The 5,418-nt window shown below is 39.8% G+C and overlaps 1 pseudogene; it reads left to right on the top strand.

Annotated features, from left to right (window-relative positions):
* Window positions 1-2,966: 2,966 nt before the first annotated feature.
* LOC136132076 (small ribosomal subunit protein uS5-like) lies at window positions 2,967-4,234 on the top strand (annotated as a pseudogene).
* Window positions 4,235-5,418: the final 1,184 nt, after the last annotated feature.

Consider the following 5,418-nt stretch of genomic DNA (forward strand, 5'->3'; position numbering starts at 1 on the left):
CTTGTTCAAAAAGCAGGAAACAAGTGCTATCAAAGGTACTAAAATATAAAACATTTTCCTTTAAAAATTTTTTATTATTTATAAAACATACAGAGGTGAGTCACAACATAAAATTACTGAAAACTGATTTTTGTGTCATAATGTTTAATAAATAATACTTTATTAATGTGATATCTTGATTGATCATAAGATTTTTCTGGCTTGCTTGTCTGCAAATTCATTATGGTAGGCCATCATGATACTTTTAGCAACTTCATTTTCAATCAGTGTAATTGAAAGCTACACCAGGTGGTCTTGGTAAATGCCAGATGGCAAATAATTTTTGATAATTTTAAAATTTGAAAAGGACTTTTCTTCTGATGCAACTGTTACTGGAGCTATTAAGAGTATTTTATAGAAAAAAAGGCATTATACAGACTATGATAATATTGGGCTAAGTTTCTGATAAATTATTTTGAAATATATCTTTTAATTTGTATAGAGCTAATAATTCAGATGGAATAATTTTTCTAAAAAGACAACTCTGCATATACATCAGTTTCATTTAAGTCTGAATTTCATTGTAAATGAAAATTTATGCAATGGAATTTTAATGTTTCCTCTGACATTTTCTGTAATTGTAACAGTCATATAAGAAATTGAAAGTGGTTTTCTGATTTGTATAAATTCAAGATGGCTGTCTATGCATTCTTCAATTAAAAGGAAAAATTAATTTAAAATTGTCGTCATTCTTAATAATTTGTTCACCTGAAGCTTTGTATGAAAACAGTATTCTTTTCTGTTAAATGTGACAATGTTTAAATTCAGTTTTTATTTGTAAACTCTTGGAATTGTTAAAAAAAACAAAATTCAACTAAGTAAATTTAAAGGTCTAACTGACTTTATTCAATGATTCATGAATTGCACTGCATTCCATCTAGCAAATAGAAAGGAGCTCCCTCTGAAGAGCTGTACAAAATGAAAGGCTTTTATAGGCAGAAGGGGCTGCCACCTCTGTTTTCTGTACTGCTGCTACCACCATCACCAATACCAGTCTGGACCCAGACCCTGGCCCAGGTATAGGCAAGTGTGCTGGGCTGTCAGACCAATTGCTGAACACCCAGGCTTGTCTGCTATGCCCACAGGTCTGAACCTGTGTCTGCATGTGCTGCCTCCTTTCTCCCCAAGTGTATCTCCCCTACCCAAAGGACTACTTTATTGTCCTGTTGAACTTCACTTACAAAACACAAGTTCAAAGATAAAATTAAGTATGAAGCCTTTCTGAGAGTGAGGCCCAGAGGCCCATGAAGCAGCCCTGCATGTTTTACTAGTGTTCCAATTTCACTTCATTTATGCTATGCTAGGTAAGCAATCCAATCCCCAAATTCTCTTCTTGAGAGTCTGTTTACTGAAAAATGAATATATGGTCAGTGTTTATGAAGACTGGGTCTTGTAGGAACTAGATGTCAAGAAGGAATTAGGAGCACAATAGATTTATTGAGGGTAATATCTGTGAAAGATAAAAGGAGGGGGAACAGGAGTAGACAGGGAAAACCTTCAGACCCAGCGATTCCTTTAGAAATAAAGTAGCCTTAATCTAGATATTATAAAAATATTAAACTAAAAAAATTTTTAAAACCCTTAATTAAAGAAAATTAAAATAAGGTTTTCTAATCTTTTAATTTCAAAAGAACTTTCAGGCATAAATAGTCATGTTTCAATGTAAATTTATAAAATTCATTTCAGAACTTCTCATAAAAGTTTAAAAAACATTTTAAGTTCAAATATAAAAGCAGATAGATAACTTATGAATTAAAAAAATACCTCTGCAAGAATATACAATGGAGAAAAGACAGTCTCTTCAGCAAGTAGTATTGGGAAAGCTGGACAGCTGATGTAAATCAAAGAAGTTAAAACACACCCTTACACCATACACAAAAATAAACTCAAAATGGCTTAAAGACTTAAGTATAAGACATGACACCATAAATCTCCTAGAAGAGAATATAGGCAAAACATTCTCTGACATGAATTGTACCAATGTTTTCTTAGGTTAGTCTGCCAAGGCAACAGAAATGAAAGCAAAAATAAACAAAATGGGACCTAATCAAACTTATAGGCTTTTGCACAGCAAAGGAAACCATAAACAAAAATGAAAAGATAACCTTCAGACTGGGAGAAAATATTTGCAAATGATGCAACTGACAAGGGTTTAATTTCCAAAATATACAAACAGATCATACAACTCAATAACAACAACAACAAAAAAAACAACCCAATCAAAAAATGGGCAGAAGAACTAAAAAGACATTTGTCCAAAGAAGACATACAGATGGCCACAAGGCACATGAAAAGATGCTCAATATCACTAATAGAGAAATGCAAATCAGAACTACAATGAGGTACCACCTCACACTGGTCAGAGTGGCCATCATTAAAAAGTCTACAAATAGGGCTTACCTGGTGGCGCAGTGGTTGAGAGTCTGCCTGCCGATGCAGGGGACACGGGTTCGTGCCCCGGTCTGGGAAGATCCCACATGCCGCGGAGCGGCTGGGCCCGTGAGCCATGGCCGCTGAGCCTGCGCGTCCGGAGCCTGTTGCTCCGCAACGGGAGAGGCCACAACAGTGAAAGGCCCGCGTACCGCCAAAAAAAAAAAAAAAAAGAAAGAAAAGTAAAATATGCTGGACGGGGTGTGGAGAAAAGGGAACCCTCCTACACTGTTGGTGGGGATGTAAATTGGTGCAGCCACTATGGAAAATATTATGGAAGTTCCTTAAAAATCTAAAAACAGAGTTGCCATATGATCGTGCAATCCTACCCCCGGGCACGTATCTGGAGAAAACTCTAACTTGAAAAGATACATGCACTCCAATGTTCATAGTAGCACTATTTGCAATAGCCAAGACATGGAAGCAATCTAAATGTCCATCAACAGATGAATGGTTAGAGAAGATGTGGTATAGCTTCTTTGCTGTAAAAACACCAAATGGTGGATGACGGCAGTGCTGCGGGAGGGCCCAGAGGCCCCGGGGCCCTGGAATGGGAGGCCCCAGTGTCTTCTGCAGAGGCTTTGGTAGCAGCGTCTGGGTCCGGGGTTTTGGCCCGGGTCTCGGAGGGGGCAGAGATGGCAGAGCTCACGGAGGCAACGCTGAGGACAAGGAGCCACAAGGAGTGGCTCCCCAACACCAAGCTGGGCTGCCTGGTCAAGACATGAAGATCAAGTCCCTGAAGATCTATCTCTTCTCTCTGTCCATCAAGGAATCTGAGATCATTGACTTTTTCTTGGGGGCATCCCTCAAGGACGAGGTTTTGAAGATTATGCCTGTGTAAAATCACACCTGTGCTGGTTAGTGGACCAGGTTCAAGGCATTTGTCGCCATTGGGAATTACAATGGACATGTTGGTTTGGGTGTCGAGCGCTGTAAGGAGGTAGCCACTACCACCCATGAGGCCATCATTCTGGCCAAGCTCTCCATCGTCCATGTGTGGTGATGCTACTGAGGGAAAAAGATCAGCCAAGCCCCATACCGTCCCTTGCAGGGTGACTGACCACTGTGGCTCTGTGCTGGTGTGCCTCATCCCTGCTCCCAGGGGCACTGGCATCATCTCAGCCCCTGTGCCCAAGGAGCTACTGAAGATGGCCAGAATGAATGACTGCTACACCTCTCCCAGGAGCTGCACCACCACACTAGGCAACTTCACCAAGGCCACTTTGTTTTTTTAATTTTTAAAAAATTTATTTATTTAATTTATTTATTTTTGGCTGCATTGGGTCTTTGCTGCTGCGTGCAGGCCTTCTCTAGTTGCGGCGAGTGGGGGCCACCCTTCATTGTGGTGCACAGGCCTCTCATTGTGGTGGCTTCTCCTGCTGCGGAGCACAGGCCCCAGGTGCGAGGGCTCCAGCAGTTGTAGCATGTTGGCTCAGTAGTTGTGCCTCACGGGCTCTAGAGTGCAGGCTCAGTAGTTGTGGCACATGGGCCTAGTTGCTCCACAGCATGTGGGATCTTCCCAGACCAGGGCTCAAACCCGTTTCCCCTGCATTGGCAGGCGGATTCCCAACCACTGCACCACCAGGGAAGCCCCCAAGACCACTTTTGATGCCATTCCAAGACCTACAGTTATCTCACTTCTGATCTCTGGAAAGAGACGGTGTTCACCAAATCTCCATATCAGCAATTCACTGACCATCTTGTAGAGAACCACACCAGAGTTTCCCTGCAGAGGACCCAGGCTCCAGCTGTAGCCACCACATAGTTTTATATGAGAAAAATAAAGTGAATGAAGCTGGTTTAAAAAATAAATAAGATGTGATATATATATATATACACACACACACACACACACACACACACACACACACAAAATGGAATACTACTCAGCCATATAAAAGTATGAAATAATGCCATTTGCAGCAACATGAATGGACCTAGAGATTGTCGTACTAAGTGAAGTAAATCAGAAAGATAAAGACAAATGCCATATGATATCACTTACATGTGGGATCTAAAATATTACACAAATGAACTTATTTACAAAACAGAAACAGACTCAAAGATATAGAAAATAAACTTACGGTTACCAAAGGGGAAAGGGAATGGAAGAGGGATAAATTAGGAGTTTGGAATTAATAGATACAAACTGCTATATATAAAGCAGATACAGACCTACTGTATAGCACAGGGAACTATATTCAATATCCTGTAATAAGCCATAATGGAAAAGAATATGTATATATATGTATAACTGAATTACTTTGCTGTAATGCAGAAATTAACACAACATTGTAAATCAACTATACTTCAACTTAAAAATTGTCTCTGTATTTTGGAGACCTATCTTCAAAAGGCCATGTTAACAATAGAAAATTATTTTGTTATCAACAGGCCAAGTGAATTGAAAGGTTTAGTAGGTAAGCACAGGTCACTTTAGATACATTTACTTTAAAAATCTATCAAATTCTCTCCTTTCTCTTTTCCTCCTTTCTTCCCTCCCTCTCTCCTTCCTTTTTTTTTTTTTTTTTTTTTAAATACTTACTTATATGGCTGCGCTGGGTCTCGGTTGCGGCACACGGGATCTTTTTTGCTGCAGTGCTTGGGATCTAGTTCCCTGACTAGGGATGGAACCCAGGCCCCCTGCATTGGGAGCGCAGAGTCTTAGCCACTGGAACACCAGGGAAGTGCCTCTCTCTTTCCTTTAAAGTGCTGAAATATATTATTGGACTAATTGGACTAAATATACTAAGTACTAACACTTGCTGGGCTCTTTGGCAATTATGAATGCAATCCATAACTGTAACATACTTACAATTCATAATGGCAATTATGGTTGATTTATGCATCTCTTTAGCAAAAACTTCTTGAATTCCCACTTGGTATTAGGCAAAGTACAAGCTACCAGGAATTCCATAGTGAATAAAGTATGCTCCTCGCCATTCCCCA

The sequence above is a fragment of the Phocoena phocoena genome, chromosome 12, assembly GCF_963924675.1.
Source record: "Phocoena phocoena chromosome 12, mPhoPho1.1, whole genome shotgun sequence".
In the NCBI taxonomy this organism is placed as follows: domain Eukaryota; kingdom Metazoa; phylum Chordata; class Mammalia; order Artiodactyla; family Phocoenidae; genus Phocoena; species Phocoena phocoena.